Source organism: Palaemon carinicauda, chromosome 18, assembly GCF_036898095.1.
Source record: "Palaemon carinicauda isolate YSFRI2023 chromosome 18, ASM3689809v2, whole genome shotgun sequence".
NCBI classification, from domain to species: domain Eukaryota; kingdom Metazoa; phylum Arthropoda; class Malacostraca; order Decapoda; family Palaemonidae; genus Palaemon; species Palaemon carinicauda.
The window spans coordinates 1,996,574-2,018,186 of record NC_090742.1 but is presented as its reverse complement, the minus strand read 5'-3'; the positions used below and the strand labels follow the sequence as shown (position 1 = coordinate 2,018,186).

General features: G+C 42.7%; 1 long non-coding RNA gene across 1 annotated transcript in view; it reads left to right on the top strand.

Moving 5' to 3' along the window:
• The window catches only part of LOC137657589 (uncharacterized), a 110,113-nt gene extending 94,699 nt beyond the window's left edge, over positions 1–15,414 (top strand). The window contains exon 2 of the long non-coding RNA XR_011047157.1: positions 13,253–15,414. This is a non-coding gene — a long non-coding RNA (uncharacterized lncRNA). The remainder of the gene's footprint in view (positions 1–13,252) is intronic.
• Positions 15,415–21,613: the final 6,199 nt, after the last annotated feature.

Below are 21,613 nucleotides of genomic sequence, written 5' to 3'. Positions count from 1 at the left end.
TCCGCGTTAGTGAACTTGCTAAACAGTATGGCCGTAATATGTCGACGATCTCGACAATCCTTAAACAGAAGGAAGCTATTAAAGCAGTGAAACCTTCTAAGGGGATCACTATAATTTCCAAACGCCGTACCCCTATCATAGAAGAGATGGAACGACTTCTACTAGTGTGGATTAAGGATAGAGAGATTGTTGGCGACACCATCACCGAGACCGTTATCTGCGAGAAGGCGCACGCCATCTTTACGGACTTGAAGGAGGAGAGCTCTGGGGGTGATGCTGGGGAGAGTTCAACCGAGCCTTCCTCAGATGATTTCAAGGCTGGTTCGAGAAATTTAAGAAACGGTCCGGGATTCATTTAGTTGTTCGCCACGGAGAGGCTGCTAGTGCGGACACAAAGGCTGCAGCTGACTTTGTCAAGAACTTCGAAAAGATCGTGCAGGAAGAAGGCTACGTAGAGCAGCAGGTGTTTAATTGTGATGAAACCAGGCTGTTTTGGAAGAAGATGCCGAGTCGAACCTACATCACTGCCGAAGAGAAGAAATTGCCTGGGCATAAGCCAATGAAGGATCGGTTGACTCTTGCCCTATGTGCCAACGCTAGCGGGGACTTTAAAGTCAAGCCCTTACTGGTTTACCATTCAGAGAACCCTAGGGCCTTTAAAGAACACAACGTCGATAAGGATCAGCTTCATGTTTTCTGGCGATCCAACTCGAAGGCCTGGGTCACTAGGCAATTCTTTGTGCAATGGGTAAACCAAGTTTTTGGCCCTTCTGTGAAGAAGTATCTTCATGAACAGAAATTGCCTTTAAAGTGCCTGCTATGCCTTGACAATGCACCCGCTCACCCCCCCGGACTTGAAGATGATATCTTCGATGAATTCAAGTTCATAAAGGTGCTGTATCTTCCACCGAATACCACCTCTATCCTCCAGCCCATGGACCAGCAAGTCATCTCTAATTTTAAGAAGCTGTACACCAAGCACTTATTTAAGCAGTGCTTTAATGTCACGCAAAGCACCAACTTAACTTTGCGTGAATTTTGGAGGGGCCACTTCAACATCGTGCACTGCTTGAAGATCATAGATCAGGCTTGGGTGGGATTAACTCGACGGACCCTGAATTCCGCTTGGAAGAAGCTTTGGCCTGATGCTGTTGCTCCCCGAGATTTCAAGGGTTTTGACCCCGAACCTGATCCTGTGGTTGGTGCAGCGGAAGCCGTAGAGGAAATCGTCTCCCTTGGCAAGTCCATGGGTCTGGAGGTCAACGCAGATGACGTTACGGAACTCGTCGCCGAACATCACGACGAACTGACGACGGATGAGCTCAAGGAACTCCATGCTATGTCGGAGCACATGAGTGATGACGAGGAAGAGAGCGAGGAGGTAGAACATGTGTTAGGTTCAGCGCAAATAAAAGAGGTGTTAGGAAAATATCAAGACGTGGTCGACTTCATCGACAAATACCATCCAAAGAAATTGCAGGTTTGTCGTGTAGTTTCTCAATTCGATGATGTTTGCCTAACTCACTTTCGAAACATTCTGAAAAGCCGTACCAAGCAATTATCTATCGATGCTTTCTTTAAAAAAACTGCGAAGCGAACTCGCGATGAAGAGGATGTAAGTGAATCGAAGAAAACGGCAAAGAGTGAAGCGGAAGAAAGTGAAACACAGAAAACGGAAAAGAGTGAAGCAAAAGAAATTCAGTCAATTTTAAATGTAGAGAGTGATAGTGATTAAAATTACGTAATCATCAAAAAGAAAAAAAGAAAATGTAAAAAAAAGTTTATAAAATATAAAAATAAAAAAAAAATAAGCTAAGTTATGTTAAAGTTCACTTAGTGTAAGTTAGAATAAGTTATGGTAGTGTACGTTTATCGTAGTTAACCTCTCTACCTCCTCGCCGCCCGTCCGTCTCCTCTCTCCTCTCTGCGTAGCGAAGACTAACAACACCTGCGCTGGAGTTTCTAAGGTAAAGTGACGCTAAAAACCCGTTTCTTATTTATCATTTTTTGCTAATTCTTCTTATTTACATGTCTATTCTTCTTATTTACATGTCTATTATCTAATTTAGTGTTCATTATTCTCATGAGAAAATTATGTGTAGTAGTTTATTAAGAAGTTATCATAGGTTTTTGGGCTCAACCACGGATTAATCCTATTTCAATGTATTCTTATGGGAAAATTCGTTTCTACATCCGAACAATTTCTACATCCGAAGTTGGTTCTGGAACGGATTAAATTCGTATGTAGAGGTTCCACTGTATATATATAACTGCCAGGTAAGTATTCATAAAACTTTGTTTTATCATAAAAACTCCATTTTGGGGGTGTGAAAGGTTAAGAGAGTGAGTATCCTACCCCTCCCTGACATCACTAGCCTTTCAGTGAAGGAATTGCACGAGATAATAGCCAGTTTATCAAACTCTCTAAAGGTGAGCAAGTTGGCATCATAGGCCTGAAAAAAGAAATTTTACTTGCCCAAGTTGGGTGGCACCCACTTTTCTCCCTATAGAAGGGAATACTGTATCTCAACACTGGCAGTGTAAAGGCTTGCTCAGAATCCCATCTTCTTCTTAGCAGCTGAGACAGTAACTATGGAAACTGCAGCTTCTGCTTCAATACATGTCACCTCCTGGTTCGATCGTAGGTTCGGCGCAGTCTCTCAGTTCACGTCTTGAAATGACGAGCAAGTGCTACGTTCTGAAGAGATATACTGTACTGATCTAGTCTTCTCAGGCAGCAAGGTAATCTCAAAATCTTAGCCCACCATACCCTCAGTGTTGGCTAATTAGGTCCTGAGGAGATGGGACTCAGTTGTAGGGTAGCTTCATAAGAAGGTTAGAAGGGAGGCTCTGGAGCTGAGGAATACCCCTCTCATGTTGACCAACACTTTCTTTCCCCAGAAGGTGGACAGGACTGTTGATCAGTGTTGGAAGATGAGTCAAGATTTGCTCTTCCAGAGGCAGTCTCGTTCCTGTTTGCATGGACAGGTAGACCCATGCCAGGATCTTCCAGGCTCTACCCCATCATTATGACCCCGTGCACAGCGGAGAAATGGCTGGGGTTTCCTTCAAGTGAACGTCTCTCCTCCGAAGGGCGACCACCAGTTCTTACCAGTTCCCTTCAATCCGATCCTGGTCAGGACCCATCAGGAGCGGGTAGAGTAGGAGAGGCAGACCTCTTTTAGACTCCTCAGGTGGAGGGATGCCTAGTAACCCAGTGGGCAGAGTGGCTGGAACATGAAGGTGAGGAATTGTTGGTTCTAGTCCTGTGAGACGGTTGCCATATTTCCCTTCCCTCTCCTGAGTGGTGAAGATATTCCGGTCATACCACCAGGGGTGGCAACTGGCACAAGGTCCAGAACATGATAGGCAAAGGAGCCAGTCAAACAGTCCCGGATGGGTCCCCCGGCTTTTACTGGTGTCTTCCTATTGGAAAATGCAACTGGAAATTGGAGACCAGTCATTGATCTGTCTCCCTTAAGCGGGTTCATTCAACAGATATTCTTCAAGATAGAGACAGCGAACATTGTCTTAGCAGCAATCAGAAGAGGGAACTTCATGTTGTCACTGGATCTGAAGGACGCATATTACCAGATACTCATTCACCCCCTCAACAGGAAATATTTGCAGTTCTGTGTGGGAAGACAACCTTCCAGTTCAGGAACCTACGCTTCAGACTCTCAATAGCCCCACATGTTCACGAGTCTTTGCCCTAGTGTCGTTATAGGTGCACACTAGGAAAATAAGGCTCCTACTTTATCAGGACGATTGACTACACATTTCTTCCTCAAGGGGCGCCTTGGTCTAACACAGAAGCAAACTCCTGTGGTTCTGGTGTGAACCAGGGATCACCCTGAATTGGGAGAAGTCTCAGTTGATCTTCACTCAGGAAATGGTGTATATGGGGATGAGACTGGATTCAGTGGCAGTGACAGGTTATCACAGCTATGACAGTTGGTGAAGCCGCACCTCAAGCAAGCAGTCCTTCTAGACAAGCAGTGGCAAAGACTTCTGGGGCACCTCTCATCTTTGGAGAGATTGGTTCCCCATCCAAGGTGGCATTAGAGGGCTGTGCAATGGTGCTTGAAGACTCAATGGTCAGGAATAGAATACTTCCCACACAAGAGAATTGTAATTAACCAAGAGAGCAGGGAGGCCTTGGTATGGTGATTGTCAATGGTAAACTTCCATAAAGTTACCCCTCCTGGAATGCATGTCCAAGGAGGAGTGTTGCATACATCTGAGATCTGACACTGTTCACGGATTTTGGGTGCCAGAGGAACGAAGGCTGCACATCAATGAACTAAAGTTGATTGTAGCACTTTGCACTGTAGTCCTTCACAGTACAGCTTCAAGGCCACTTGGTCACGTTGGTGAGCCACAACACCACTGGAGGTTAGCTTCATACATGAGAAATAGACGAAGGCTCACACACGGGAAATAAACGGGGTAGGACGGACAGCAAGGTTCATTCGTGGAAAAGGGAATGAATGCAATAGTGGACAAACTCAGCTGGGGAGGCCAAGTTGTTGGGTCAGTAGTAGCTTCATCCTCAAGTGATAAGGACTTTTGAAATTTCCTCGACTTCCCCAAACATTGACCTGTTCGCAACCAATCTGAACCTTAAGCTCCTAGTTTATTGCTCACCAGTACCAGACCCAATGGCATTCATCGAGGATGCATTCCAACATCCCTGTTTGATCAAAAGATTGCTCAGCAGTGTTTAGCCCCATGACTTGTGGCTGACCTTGGTGGCACCAAAGGGACCCTACATGAGTGGTACCTGGACCTAGTCTCCCTCCTTGTGGCACAACCTCAAGAGTTACTGCTGAGGCCAGACCTTTCGTCCCGGCTTCATACATGGAGGTACCACAATGTGATGTCATCCCTCTCTTCATGGGCGGAGAGTCATCAGTTCCTTCTTGAATGAAGGGGTTTTCAAGAGGATCTGTGAGAGAGATGCTGGGTTTCCTCAGGAAATCCTCCACAGCAGTCTACCAAGCCTAGTGGGCAGTCTTCTGTGCATGCTATAGGGGAAAGACGTCTCTGCAGTCTCTGCCTCCATAGGCTATATGTGATACCTCTATATTTGTTTCTGTATGAACAAATGTTTGTTAGTGCCAGTGATAAAGGGTTTCTGGGCCCCTTTAAGTTAGGTTTTTAAACATCTGACTTAACGGGTAGTGGTAGTTATATATATAGCTTTACGTCCCTGATGTCACGGTAGAATTTCAAAACTCGTGGCAATCACCGATTGGGTAGCCAGGTGTACCATCTGTGCGCCCTCTACCCATTCCAACTATTCCTCAGATCTTCCCTGCCGCCTCACCGGTGACATCGTTTGAATTTCGCTAGCTTTGGCCTGTGTTTTTTGTAGTTAATTTGGTGAAATACACTTTGGTTTTGGCTTTTGCTCGTTTTGGATTTGTTTTTGGAATTTTCTCTGCCCTGATTAGATATTGTTGGTTTGACCCTTGCTTGTTTTGATCTCTCTTTGGATTTTTCATAATGTCTGACTCTTCTTCGAGTACTGTATTAGGAAGTGTGTGAGAGGATATAAGACCCAGCTTCCAAAAACCTCTTTAGATCCCCACTCCGTTTTTGTTAAATGTAGAGGTAAGAGTTGCGAGTTGGATGATCAATGTGATGAATGTGTAGTTTTGGCTGAGAGTGAGTGGATGGAATATGACCGCTATATTCGTAAGCTTGAAAAGGGTAGGATCAGGATAAGTAAAAGTAGCATGTCTTGCTCTTCTAGGGATAGTTCTCCTCTTGTTAACGAGCCTGTTGATCCTTCCCCTGTACAGTAGTGGTAGTTCCAGATACCCCTACTGAAAAAACTAATGATCAAACTCTTAAAGACATGATGGTGGCCATTCAAGCCCTTGGCGAAAGAGGGGAATCTCTCGCAGCGGACAAGGCAAAATTATGGTCTGATGTGAAAGAGTTGAAAAGTGCAGGTGTCAGTGATAAAATCAGTGCAGTGGAGGGTGCGGCTGCTCGGACCTGTCGTGCTCCTAGCCCTAGACCTCTCCCAAGCTCCCCAACCCCTGGGAGAAGGAATGTCGAGAGGCGAAGGGAGGCGAGAGGTTTTAGCTCCCGAGCAGTCGTCCCCTCGAGCGTACCTGTTGATGCTTCCCAGGATGCTCGCCCTCGCCATTAGAAAGGCGAGGTAAAAGTGTTCTCTTTGTCGTCGGACGACGCAGCTCCCAGACGGGGCTGGCGTCTTACATCAAGACCGCTCAAGAGGAAAATTTCCGCTATTGAGCAGCGTCGTGTAATGACGCCTCATGCTCCAGGATGCAGCCATTGGAGCAGTCCGGAGCGTTTTCCTTCCTGCTCCGAGGGGAGTTCTCCTGCCAAAAGTAGTAGGTTGTCGCACAGGCGGCCATCTACTTCGGTAGGAGGCAAAAGAAGGTTGGAAGATATCAGTCCTCCTACCAAAAGCAGTAAGGTGTCGCACAGGCAGCCATCCACGTCGGTAGGAGACAAACAGACGTCGGATTCTTACATGACTTCTGTACATGCTCCTCCTCCTCCTTCGGATTGGTACTCGTCTCCGGAACGTTCAGCAGATTCCTTGAGTGACGTGGAGAGAGAATTAGTTGAAGTGGCAGCTTCTCCTGTCTGTCCCCTGCAGCAAGAAGCTCCGGATTTAAATGTGCTTCAGGATATGCAGCAAAAACTCTTCTCCCTCATAAAGGTCTGGCAGCCTGCAGACAAGAAGAGAGTTACTCATCATGAATCTAAATGCCATGACGCCAGGCGTCAGAAAGCCAAGCGTCAAGAGGGTCATGATGCCGAGCGTCAAGAGTTTGGACTGCATCACGCCAAGCGTCAAGAAGTTGGAAGTCATGCCGCCGAGCGTCAAGAAGTTGGACGTCGTGATGCCGAGCGTCAAAACCTTGGACGTCATGAAGTCGAGCGTCAAGAACGTGGACGTCATGGCTCCGAGCGTCAAGGTTTTGGACACCATGACGCCAGGCGTCAAGAAATTGGACGCCATGACTCCAGGAGTCACGGAAAGAAGGAGTCGACGTCGAGGAAACAGGATGTCGTTACTTCGGTACGAGGACAATCAGAAGAAGGGAACGACTACTTTTACCTTTCCCCTGGTAATCCTTTAGAGGATGTTTCCGAAGAAGAGGACCCGAAGAACCACCGTGCTTCGGCAGACTTGAAAAGGCTCATGAGGGTATTAACTGAGGTTTTCCCTGAGAACTTTGTTCCTGCTGCTCCTCATTCTCCGCCTTCAGAATTTACGCTCGGGAAATCTTTGAAGGAGACCAATTTTACGAAGATGGTTTTTTTCTCGTTCTTGCAAGAGAGCTTTAAAGGCTATGGGGGACTGGATGCAAACTAAGAAAGACCGGGGTAAAACAATTTTCTCGTTTCCTCCGGCCAGATTAGCATCCAGGTCGAGTATTTGGTATGAAACTGGAGAAGCTCTCGGCCTGGGAGTCCTTGCCTCTGCTCAAGGGGACTTCTTGAGTCTGGTGGACGCCCCTCGTCGGACGGCCGTGAGGAGGACTAAAGTCTTTAGGTCAACTTCCGAGTTGGACCACCTCAAAGGTATTTTCAGAGCCTTTGAAGTTTTTAATTTCCTTGATTGGACTCTGGGAGCCTTGGAGAAAAGGATGTTGACACAGAAGTTCTCGTCCATATTATGTCATGTATGGACAAGGCGTTGAGAGATGTGTCCAATGAGTTAGCGGCACTTTTCTCAGCAGGTGTCCTTAAGAAAAGGGCCCAATCGTGCTTTTTCTGGCGAATGGGGTTACGCCCATGCAGAAATCAGAGCTGCTTTATGCACCTCTTTGCTCGCTCCTTTTCCCGCAAGATCTGGTAAAGGAAGTCTCTTCTGCGTTAGCCCAAAAGGGTACACAGGACTTAGTTTTGAAGACAGCGAGAAGGATCCTACCAGCTGTCTTCAGGCATAGAAATTTGGACTTGTCTGATAATAAAGATCTCCAGGACCTTCTCAGATCCTTTGAAACCACTAAGGATGGACATCAGGACTCACCGGCTTGGAATCTAGATGTAGTCCTGAAGTTCCTAATGAGTAGTAGGTTCGAACCTTTGCATAGAGCTTCGTTAAAGGACCTCACCATGAAGACTCTCTTTTTAGTCAGTTTGGCGACAGAAAAAAGGGTCAGTGAAATACATGCCTTCAGCAAAGCTGTAGGCTTTAGACATAACAAAGCTATCTGCTCCTTACAGCTGGGGTTTCTAGCAAAGAGCGAACGCCCTTCACAACCTTGGCCTTAGGCTTTTGAGATTCCGAACCTTTCAGATTTGGTTGGAGAGGAATTAGAGAGGGTCCTGTGTCTGGTAAGACCTCTGAAGTTTTACCTGGAGAGAATGAAGGATTTACGGGGTAAGTCAGAAGCACTTAGGTGCTCAGTCAAAAAGCCTTCTTTACAAATGTCAAAAAATGCACTATCTTTTTTCGTCAGGCACTTAATAAGGGAAGCTCATTCACAATGTAGTGAGGCGGATCTCAAGCTTCTGAAGGTCAAAGCACATGAGGTTAGGGCAGTAGCAACCTCTGTATCCTTCAAACAGAATAGGTCCTTGCATAGTATCATGGACATGACATTCTGGAGGAGCAAATCAGTGTTTGCCTCACGCTATTTGAACTAAGTACAGACTTTACGAGGACTGCTACACTCTGGGACCATTCGTACCAGCGAGTGCAGTAGTGGGAGAAGGATCTACCCCTACAATCCCATAACCTAATACCCTTTTTCTTCTCTTGGAACTGTTGAATTTTTATGGTTGTTTGTGGAGACTGGATGCAGTCTTCCACAATCATTGATTTGCAGTCAGGTGGTCAGTTTGTTCTTTAAGAGTGCCCAGAACAAGGGTACTGGAGGAGGTCCTGTCACATAGAGGTTATACACCAGTTTGACAGCTCCTAGAGGTCTTAGCCCCCTGGGTGGATAGCTGGATCTCTTGAGGAAAGTGGACATAATGAGGCAGGAGATCATTGAAGTCAGCTTCCTTAACAGTTATGAACTAAGTTTGTTTTTTAACTCTTAGGTAAATTCCAACGATGTTGGCTGTCTCTGACCCTCCACCAAAGGTGTCAATTAGCTATATATATAACTACCAGGTAAGTCAGATGTTTAAAAATGATATTTTCATAATAAAATCAATTTTTTAACATTCTTACCTGGTAGTTATATACAGTATAATTTAATTCCCACCCTCCTCCCCCCTAGAGACTAAGGGCATGGAAGATCTGAGGAATAGCTGGAATGGTTCCAAGTACCTGGGTAGAGGGCACACAGGTGGTACACCTGGCTACCCAATTGGTGATTGCCCCGAGTTTTGAAATTCTGCCGTGACGTCAGGGACGTAAAGCTATATATATAACTACCAGGTAAGTATGTTCAAAAATTTATTTTATTATGAAAATATCATTTTACAGCTCAAGGGGCTTGACCGAGGCCCCTCGAGGGGGATCTCCTTGCTTGTGAGAAGTTTCAAGCAATCTTGTCCTTGCAGACTGGTACGCCTTCTGGAATGGGACGTCAGGAAAGTTCTGTCATTCCTCAGAAAGGCCCCATTTTACCTTATACGGGAAGCATTAGGCAGGGCGGTTTTTCCCTCTGGCACTGGCATCTGGCGAGAATCAGAGAGAACCATGGTATCTCCTACCTAGTTTCACACTTTTGTACCTGAATTTTTAGCCTAGATACAGAACACTACAGTTCGTGATGAGAGGTTAGAGTCTTTCTTGATATCTTCCCTCAGTTCTGTTTCTGATTCTTCAGAGGATCTGCTTTGCCCCATCAGGACTATCAGAAGGTATCTGAAATGAATGGAAAACTGCAGGCCAGCCATGCGGAACCTGTTCGTGGCCACAGGGACGCGTAAGAAGATCACTTGGAACACCATCTCCTTTTGGTTACAGGAAACGATCAGGTGAAAGTACAAAAGAGGTTGGGGGCCACGACCCCTTCCACTATTAAGGCCTATGTAATGCGAGGGATGGGTGCAACTATAGCTTCAGGATGAATGCCTCGGTATGATAGGTGGGAAATAGACAATCTACCTTCACAGCACACTACCTGCTGGGGGTTACCCACAGGTGTCTCGACACCTTCTTCTTAGGGCCTCTTAGGGCCAGTTGTAGCTGCCTAACAAGAGATCCAGTTCACGCTCTTAGAGTGAAAGTGTACAAGTACATGGTTTTTTCTTACTCTCATTTCTCTACCTATTAATAACACCTGGACTTTCACCCATGCAAGATGTTTCAAAACCTAGGTGACTTTCACGAAGTGGAGAGTCTATTTAAGTGGATCGGTCTACTCCTCAAAGGCTTAGGAGCTTACACTGGACAAACCCGTTACTTGGTTTACACCTGGGAGGATGACTTTCAAAGTTTACATCCCTAGAGGGGTAACCTGTCTGGAGGTACATATAGTTCTTGCTTCCCTCCCATAGCTCTGAAAACAGATGCTGGAAGAGTGGGTTATTTTCCTGGAAGTTTCTCACTGTCAGCGTTGGTAGGGTTTCAACCCCTCCCAACTGTAAGTCACTTACATAAGGACGAGAGTTTGTACTTGTATAAGAACAAATCACAACTTTTAATTTGTATATATTCTAACTATACCTTTAAGGTTTATTTCCCACCTCATCATCTCCACAAACCCTAAGGCTGGCACCTTCAAGAAATGGCCTAATCCACCCTTCTCCCTCGCACTCCCAATAGTCTCCCACACAGGATATTTTTTGCTTTTCCCATCTGTGTCAGCGACGCTGATCTAACTCCTACTTAAAGACCTCGGGTTTGTATTGTTAGGAAAAATACAAATTACTAAAATTTGTGATATTTATTATTTTTATACTCACCTGGTGAGTATCTGGTGCAGCTGTTTTTGGCTTCTTACCATTTACTGTTAGGTTTAATTCCTTTGTTAAGGGCATGTATTTATTAAAGGGGAAGAAAATAGGGGAACTTTTAAAATATTGGTAAGTGTTGATTAAACAGCTTTTGGAGAGGAAGCAATATGAAAATCAGGTGAGTATAGAAATAATTTTTTTTTTTTCATTAAATTGTTTTCATTTGTATTGTAAGTAGCCACATTATACAGCACTGTAATCATAACCAAATTTGTATTACAAAGGTAAAATAAAAACATGTATATCAGAATTGTTTATTAACTTACAAATTCACTTTAATTAATAGAATTACCACAGAACATTACAAAACTATATTTATTATACTAAAAAAAGGTACTTGTGTAGGTATGAATGAGTTAAAGAAGGAATTATTTACCAAGATAACAAGTACAAAAATTTGGTTTAGAACATTATATAATATGCATGCTATAAAAATGTAATACAAAATATTACAAAAGAAGTCCTTTGCAATATGAAATTCACTTTGCAGCAATTATAATACAGGATATAAATAAATACATATAACAGGACCCCATTACCATATGACAGGGGCTAATAAAAACAATATTATGCTTTCAATAATACGTAAACTTTCACAGTATATAACGTAAAAACTATAAAGATACAACTTATTACAATAGTGCTTAAACAATATATGGATGAGCAAGTAAAATTGTAATAGGAACTAAAAATGTAAGTATTCCTCAGATCTATTGCTCATTTAATAAAACTTTTAAGGGTAAATAGTATAGATTTTTATATGAATCAATTTCCAAAGTGAAATTTTGCTTCATATGAACAGTTGGATGACTGATGCACTCTTTGAGTACTGTCGTGCAAGACACTGGTACATATGATGAAATGATAAATATAAAAGTATTAAGTAGTGGATTGTAAAAAAAAAAAAAATGATGGCCAATATTCAACCTCATATACAGCGTTATATCCATTTAACCATACTGTATAATATTGTAGTGCATAATTAGAAAACCCATTGAAACATAAAATGGTACGGATTACTGAATAATATAAAAAAAACAGCTTATCTGTATTGTATTGGTGTTTAAGATATGTATTTAAAGTAAGAACAGTATGAAAATGGAAGGAATCATCCTGAAAAAAAAAAAAAAATCGTGAAAAAGATGGCATTATTTCTAATATCTAACAGAACCTGTAAGCGTCACAGTTACAGCGTCGTAAAGAAATATTTTTGGAAATAAAGTAAACCACTCAAATCTACAACTTTTGGCACTTGCAATCCTAAATGATACACACTTTTGACCACTTCTGTACCTGGTACCACACTTCCTTACCCTTTGATGACAGAGATATTGATGAGAACAAAAAATTTGTTTATTCTTTAAATGATTTTCTAAAGTTTCAACTGAATTACAAAGAATATACTAATCTTGATAACCTTGTATATCGTTTACCCGAGAAGTCTTATTGGAAATATTTGCTACCATTTAGGTTTTTAATAAAATACTCCAAGACTGACTTGCTCTTGTGATGTTGATGAGGAAAATGTTCAAACAGTATATGACAAACTGGTTTATTACTTGAGATAAAAATTTTCATTTTTGCTTGAAGCTATAGTACATACCATGAGAGATATTTCTTTACAGTTTCATCAAGTTTTAGTGTTAAGTACCTGTGGGAATTTTTAAACTATTCTCTTAAATATTTATGTAAATCTGAGGTACTGCATAGCAATTATTTATCTCTATTCATAATCCGTTAACATTTTTATCAATTATGTTTCCACACTCACATGTTCCTATTGATAAGTCGCTTAGCTGGTGAAATTGTATTAAAACAGTTGCCTGATGTTAGACTTATCATTACTTTGAGTTATCTCGCGACAACCATAGTATCTTTTTCTTGATCTTGCCTAATATAAAATAACTGGTAATGGTTGAAGTTGCACTAGTATCTTTTTAATGTCATCAGAATGATTCAGGAACATGTTACTACAATTTTATAAAGAGATACAGTAAATCTTTCCATATATTTTTATCTTGAGCTCATGAAAAATTTATTATAATTGGATATATTTATGTATATTTATAGATTACAATAATTCATACAACCCTTGTTAAGTTTTTCATAAAATCATATTAATAATTTATTTCATACTTTAATTCAGTAACACTTGGTCTTGGGAATGTTTGGCTTCATGAATTTCAGTAAATATCACCACAACTCTAGATTGTAAGGACGGTGCAATACGAACGCTTTTTGTTTCTATAATAAAGACAATTTTTTTTTTTTTACTTTGCTATAGAGTGCATTAACTCTATTCTCAATGCTATTAATAAACATTCTTTTTTTTCTCACACAGGAATACAATCTGCTACATTGTGGAGTACAGTAGTACTGCAATACATACCAGATTTCAAGAAGACAATTGTACCCAAGACTAGGCGGCACTTTCATTACAATTCCAATACATTATCCTGATACAGTAAGTATGAAGTACAAGAAGTACAAAATAGCAACTGTTATTGAAAAGTTACATGTGTACTACTTTAAGACACGGAAAACTGTGTTTAAAATAACCATTACTTGTCCAGATATGACAAAAAACTGAGATGCATCACAGAAGATCTTAATATAATTTTCTGAATGTATTTTAAACCAATTATCTGATAGGAGCCTCATTCTGTGAAATACATTAGGAGTCTAGTACATGCTGAGCCAAATTGTCCATCAACTATTTTGTTGAATTCCATTTTAATATGACAGTGTATATATCACAACCATAACATTGATGGTGTACGTTGCTTAGTGTTAAAATATGAAACTTATATACAAAGAATTACTGGAAGGCAGTATAGTAGCAGATATAACCTTGCACTCTAAACTTTTGTGACTTGATATCACTAACTGAAACAGATAAGTTTTAAAACCCTCATGTTTCTGAATCATATTTTTAGGCCAGTCATTTTATGGATATACCCACCACAAATTGCAATAGTAATGAAACTTGGCATTTTTGCTTCTTTTGACCCATGTAATAACATAGTAAAAGTCAAGGAAATTCGAGGCATTGGAGCACATTCATTTCGAGCAACCACTTTTTGAAAGTTATGCACGAAAATACGCTAATAGAAATGGCATAACATTTTTTGTTATAACAGTGCTTTTGTTATTTCTTTCACATTTCTCAAAAGATGTCAGACATTTTTATTATTAAATAAATAAATTGAGATAATTAACGTCTAATAGCCTTGTTTTTTTTTCTTTTTAGGTTAACCAGTAGCATGCACGATTGCGTTTTCTGCAGCGAGTCTCTCGGCAACGGCGAACAAACCACGAAATTAGGTGCCAAGGGGTGTGATGGAATAAACAAGGCAAATGACCTACGGCAGGCTGATATCAGTGTCGCACCTGGACAAGTTGTACACACCAGATGCAGGAAGGACTTCTGCTCCTAACTGTCTATTGAGCGAGACATCAGAAAACGCGGATATGACTGTACTGGTGGTTTCAGCGGCACTGTGCGTGCGCGTCGATCTGCCAGTTCTGCGTTTCACTACAGCGAACACTGTTTGTTCTGTGGTACACCAGACAAGTACCAGGGCAGACAAAAAACGCATAAACTTATACCAGTCCGAACAATGGGCTTCCAGAGGAAGATTACAGAGAGCTGTGTTGAACGCAATGATGCATGGTCAGAGACAGTAAAGGCTCGAGTAGAATTCGTCCAGGAGTTGCATGCCGCTGACGCAGTCTATCACAATATATGTAGCATAAACTTCAGAACTGGGAAGCAGATTCCACGCCAGTTCCTTACAGTGCCAAGCAAGCGACCTAAGTATGGTAGACCGGCTGATGACACACGGAATGATGCATACATAAAAGTCGCAGAGTACCTCAAAGCCAATGACGAGGAACAGACAACGATACCGGATCTCATAGGAAAAATGGGGGAATTTCTTCTTGGAACTGATTGCACACCTTATGGATTCACCTACATGAAGGAATGTATCCAAAAGCACTTTGGTCAGGATATCACCATCGCAGAAATAAGTGGCAAAGAGAATGTTGTGACCTTTCGCCACAGGGCCTCTGCGATCATTCACGAATTCCATCAAAGGCCAAAGGAGACATCATATGAAGCTGAGAAGATGAGACTGATTAAGACGGCAGCAAAACTGATCAAAAGTGATGTGAAATCCGTACAACAGTCGATAGATATGTACCCATGTACAACTGAAATGACCTCAACAGAAGAAGCCATGTCGTTCCTACCTGAATCACTAAAACTCCTTCAAACACTCTTTGTGGGCCGAGATGCTGATAGAAAATTCGGTTCTCTAGGGCAAGCTATCATGCAGGCAATTTGACAGTATGTAAATAAGATCAGATATAACTCTTCTAATTATAGCGACAATATTTCTGGAAAATTGCAGACTACTAATAGGCTACAATTATTAATGTTGTTTCTTAAACATATGGTACATGGTGTTCTTTAACCAGTAATAAATTTGAGAGAGCTTTATTAATGCCTTAATAAATTTTAAATAACTGATGAACTCCAAAAAATTTTATCTTAAAATTATATTAATTTACATGATATATTAAACATAGGATACCCTACTCAACATTAATGAATAGCGGAAGCATTAGTAATTAGAATTTCTTATTTGATTTTTGGCAACAGTAGATCTGTATTTTTCAGTAAGGTGTAAGATACAGTAATTCAAATAACCTAAATGAATTAGAGGCTGATTAGTTTATATACTTAGCAAATATTTTGGAATTGTCGGTGTTATTAACTATGGTTGAGTTACTATAATTATTTTGATGACACTCCACCTAAGTTCATATTGCTTCACTCTATAAGCTGTTTACTGTATATATCATATACCCTAAATTAAAAAGTCCCCCTTTTCTTTCATTACAAAAGGCCTTCCCCTCTAGTATGTACAGAATCAATCTGAAGGCTGATGACAACAATCTTGGCATGGGTATGTCACAGTTCCTTTGCCTTTCAGTTTTCCGTTACGTTTATCAGGGTCGGTAGTGTTTGGTCATCTTTTATATCTATGATCCAGATTGGGTTCGTGATTTTTGGATGTTATGGGATATCTTCTATCATTGCTTTGAATGCCAGTGATAGTAGTTCAAACGACTTTGTGGGGGTGCCAGCCACAAGATAGATGAGCACTTTGATCTTTCAAAACGTAAAAGTAAATTACTAAAACGTTTAGAAAGAGAAAATTCAGAGAAGGCTAATTCAATTACATTATAGGATATTAAGTGCCACTTAGGCTATATTTTAGCTTTAGAGTAATGAGCATCATATGCCTTATTACTTTGCTTTGTTTGTGTTTGTTTCTTAGAAGGCCTGGCAGTGCTTCTATGCTAACCTTCCCTGTCTTGAATCCTAAGATAACTACTCAAGGTTTGCCTAGCAGCTCTAGTGTTACAGTCCATAGAGTTCTGAAGGTGCCTGGTGCTAACGGAGTCAGTAGCCTCTATACGAGCCTAACACACTTGAGTAACTTCTGGTCCTTCTGTTGCATGACCCTTGCATTTGCAAGGAAGGTTACAATATAGATGGAGTTGTGTTGAATAACTAAAAGATCATGATATCATGATTGTGGACTGTGGCCTTTTTATTATTGCCAGAACACACCACAAAGTTAACTTTCTTGTTAGTTGGAAGAAATAAAATAGGTGCAATATGTACGGACCTTTAATGGCCATTTAAATCTTTGCCAATTCTGCTGGGTGTTATAGGAGTAAATGTGAAGTATACATAGGTGATAAATTTAATATTTGATTATTAGTGTGTAAACTAATATGAAGTGAATTCTTTATAGTGGAGTCATATCACAAATTTTAGTACTAAAATTTGTATTTTTCCTAAACTGACTGACATCCTTTTAAACAGATATCAGTCAGTTCCGCTGACCCGGCTGGGAGAAAAACAACGCATCCTGTATGAGAGTAGTGGTGGAGTGTGAGGGAGAATGGGGAATTAGGCCGTTCTCCTGCATGGGCCGAATTGCCTTTCTGGAGCTCTCAGCCTAGGGCTTGCGAGAAGGAACAGATGGGCAGTAAATCTTAAAATAAACCCTCGTCCTTAAATAGGAGACTTTCAGTTAGGATGGCAGGAACTCTCCTACATACAGGCTTCGGGAAGGAACCCTAGAAAATGACCTACTCTCCTGGCATCTGTTGTAGGACGATAGGAGGGAAGTGAGAGTCAGAGATTTTACCATACAAGCTATCCCTTCATGGGGGGGAAACTTGATAAGAAAGTGCCATTCAACTAGGCAAAATACAGGCAACAAACATGTTTGTCATGTCTATGGTGTTGACTAAGACTCTACCAATCCATAGAACAACTCTTCGCTTCTCTGAGCATTTCACCTGGTAGACTTCTTTCTTTGATTGGAAGACTGAGTGATCATCAAAGGAGGTAAGGGAAAAGAGAAACCATGTATCCGTCACTCACACAATCCACTGTAAGTTCAGGTTCATAAGCGATCTAAACATGTTCTAGGTCATTTGTTGGGCGGCACCGACCGGTCTTGAGGAGAAAGTGTCGAGAGACCCGTGGATAATCTCCAAGGTTATGAAGGTAGATTGCCTCCTCTACACCCCTGCCTTCAACACTTGCCATGCCAAGTTGTTCTTCCTGAAGGCTAAGGTCGCCCCCATCTCATGTATCTCCTGAGCTCTAATACTGGAAGGGGTCGCAACACCCCTACTCTCGTACGCTCTCGGGATGGATTCCTGTAACTAAAAAGAGATGGTGTTCTGACTGATCTTCCTCATCCCTGTGTCTATGAACAGGTTCTGTGTGGGTGGTCTACAGTGTGCTGTTTGTTTAAGATACTTCCTGTTGTGGCAAAGCAGGTCATCTGGCTATTCAGAAAAGGAACTGAGGGAGGAAATTGAGAACCAATTAAACCTCTTGTAGGGTTTTGCGTTTTGGCTGCGAACTCCGAACATACTTATATGGCATTTCCTTCTAACCTTCAGTATGAGACCTAGTAGGATACTGTGAAGCTCACAGACTGTCTTAACTGATGCCAATGCTAGGAGAAAAACAGCCTTGAGGGTTAGGTCCCTGTCTAACCTTCCTGTAGGGGGTCTGACTGAGAAATGACAGAACCTTCCCGACGTCCCATTCCAGAAGCCGTACCTGTCTGGGAGGACAAGATTGTTTGAAACTCCTCATGAGCATGGAGATCTTTCCGGAGACTCCCAGGCGAGTCCTTCAAGTTGAAAGACCTGGTCTAGAGCGGCCCAATAACCCTTTATTTTTGGCACTGACAAACTTTTGTCCCTTTGGAGAAAAACCAAGTCTGTTTTGACATACACCAGAGGCTGAGACTACAGCAATGTCCTTACCCCAACACTACGCACAGAAGGCTGCCCACTTGGCTTGATAAACTGCCATAGGGTGTTTTTTAAGGTAGCGTGACATCTCTCTCACAGTTCCTCTTGAAAATTCCTTTTTCCTGAGGAGGAACTGGATAGTCTTCACGCGTGAAGAAAAGGGATGAAAGCGTGTTGTAGTACTGTACTTTTACATGAGGCTGACATAGGAGGTCTGGTCTCAACGGTAATTCTTGAGGTTCATTCACAAGAAGGGCACTTTGGGCCGCTTAGGTAACACCAAGGTTAACCTAAGGTTGGGTGTGTCCAGGACCTTGTTGATAATTGTTTGATTAGGCAGAAGGGAGGGAAGGCGTACGGATCCAATGTTCCTGGGGTGTTGGAATGCATCCTCGATGAATGCCATCGGGTCTAGAACTGGTGAGCAATAGACAAGAAACTTGTGGTTCTGACTATTTGCGAACAGGTCTATGGTCAGGGAACTCCAGTAAGTCATAAATCATCACCACTTGAAGATGGAAGGGACTACTCTGTCCCAACCACTTGGCCTTTCTGGCTGAAATTGTTTAACACATTCCCCTTCCCTGGAATGAACCCAAGGTGCACAGGGACCGAGACCAAATCCGTTCCCATGCTTTTTGATGTACGTTATGACCATGGTGTTGTTGCATATCAGCGTGACTGAATGCCCATGAAGCTGTCTCATGTGAAGGCTGCTAAGGCTTGAAGTGATGCCATCAATTCCAGCTAGCTGATGTTCACTCTTTGTTCCTGTGGAGTCCAACTTATGTGAATGATGTCCTCTTAGATGTGCCCCACCCCTCTGTGTATGTATCCATGAACGGGAATATCTCCAGTGGTGCCATTCCCTGAGTTCTCTTTCGACAACCACCATACAAAGGCTGTCCTGTTCTCCTGGTTGATCTTGATCATCTTGTGTGGATGGGCCTCAATCCCTGACCATTGTGCCTTTAGACACCTTTGCACTGCCCACTGGTGTAATTTCCTGTGGGGAATTAATCTATCTAATGATGAGAGATGCCCCAGAAGTGTCTGCCACTGCTTGGCTAGAAGGACTCAATGGTTGAGGAATACTGTAGTTCCACCACTTGTCGAAGGCATGGCAGCCTCTTCAGTCACTGAATCCAACCTCATTCTCAGATATACCATTTCCTGTGTGGTGATCAATTGAGACTTCTCTTAATTCACAGTGATTCCCAATTCGGAACAAAATAGCAGGAATTCATCTCTGTTAGACCAAGGCTTCATTTGAGGAGGAAAGGAGCAGCCAGTTGTCCAAGGACTATAGAGGCCTTATTTCCTGGGTGGGTGTCCATGACAACAATAGGGCAAACTCTCGTGTTCACTTGCAGTCATTAAGAGCCCAAAGTTAAGGTTCTTGAATTGTAAGATTGATGTTCCCACACACAACTGCAGATACCTTCTGCTGGAGGACCCAAGTCTATAGGTATCAAGAAGTAAGCATTCTTCAAATCCAGTGACAACATGAAGTATCTCTTTCTGATCGCTGTCTCCATCTTGAAAGGTGTCTGCAGGATGAACCCGTTCAAGTGAGACAGATCGATGACTGGTCACTTAATCCACCAGGAACAGGCGACCGTAAAAACCTGAATACTCGGCTGAGGAACCTGAATACTCCTCTGAGGCTTCTTGAAGGACTCCTCTGCCAAGCATGATCTGGACCTCTTGTTGGAGCACAAGTCCAACTGCGACCCTTAGCAGTAAGACTGGAACGTCGTCTTCACTCGGGAGAGGGATGGGATACGGTACTGTAATTGTCGTGGAACACTCGAACCGTCCATTCATTGGCTCTCTGTTTTTGCCATTTCCCCCAGTGGGTCGTTAGACATCTCCCAACCTGTTGAGTCTTGCATGGGGGCTGCCACTCCTACCATTGATGAAACCATCTCCTACTCTTTCCTCTTTGAAAGGGTCACAATCTTGTATGGAACTTCGGGAGCTGGAGGAGCCTCCTCTGTAGGAGGCATGGTAAGCCATGGGAAATCCATTACACTTCTCCGATGAATGAGAGGGTACGATGATGGGAGTCAGGCCTGGAGGAGATTCTTGGCACGGGTTTACCTAACCCGCGAGTCCTGGCTTGCCTTCCTCCAGCGATCAATCCCGTCCACTTTATTTGGGGAAAAAGCATACATATTGTGGTGAGGGAGAGTCAACACTCCCCTGCTGCCTAACCTTCTTTGGAGCATGCTACAACCAAATCCCGTCTCCTTAGGATCCAGTCGGCGCAGACATTGAGATTAGGTGTATCAGGAAGGCTATGGCCTTGCTGCTCAAGAGGAAAAGGTTGGTATACCTCCTGCATACTTTGGATTTGCTCAAGTCCTTCTTTGTAGGAAAAAGTGAGACCATGCCGGACCAGCGATCTAGCTAGGAGGTGACTAGGATTACTCTTTCATCACCATAGCAGCCTAGTGACCTCTCTTACACCACCAAGCAACTGGTAAAGCATCGTGATCGCCTTCTTTATTGGCGTTTGGCAGAGTTCGCTAATCTTTTGAGTTCCCTAATGACTGTAATTACCCTCTAGAATATGGACTCCTGTTCCATTCCTTCTAACTCTGTAGACAAGTAACCCAATTCCAAGGGTTCTAGCTCCGGGGATACATCATCTTCGGAGGTGGTCCAGGAGGAGAACAATTGGCTGAAGCTTCCCTTCCCGTCTCTCTCGACATCGAGGTGTGGAATGCAACCACTTTCTCCTTGAACAGCAATGGGTACATTCCTAAGAGGAAGAAGTGATCCACCTTCTGCTGGCATGCGCCATGTGACTCCTCGGTGCTCTTCCTCTCTGAGATGCACCATTCTTCCCTAGTCAACTACTTAGATGCTGACAACATCAACTGCTGAAGGGGGAACCTCTCGCCCCCCCCAAAGTAGCGATCTTCTCGTCTTAGTTGGTGGGCGCTGTTCTTCTTAGTGGTTGATCCCCGTTTTTCTGGACTGGGGCGATGATCACACTTGAAATGGTGCCTGGAGGTGGAACTTGACTCTTCCTCATTACACCTCTTCTTCTTGCACTGGAGGTGCTTCAGCTCAGCTCTGGGTTTCTTCTTGCTCTTCTCCCGATGACCAGAACACTACCCAACATTCGATTGTTCCTACTGGGAGAGGGAAATGAGTGATGGGAGCTACTGTCAACCTCATCTTCCTTAGAGGAGAAAATCTACACGTACAAGTGTCTGGTAATACAGTATAGTGGTGACTTGTCCTCTCTGTTGCCCTGGTATCCTAGTTGGTCTTCTAAGGATGGCGCACTACTCTGTCCCTTTGTGGGAATGGAGGCATCTGACTGCGTTAT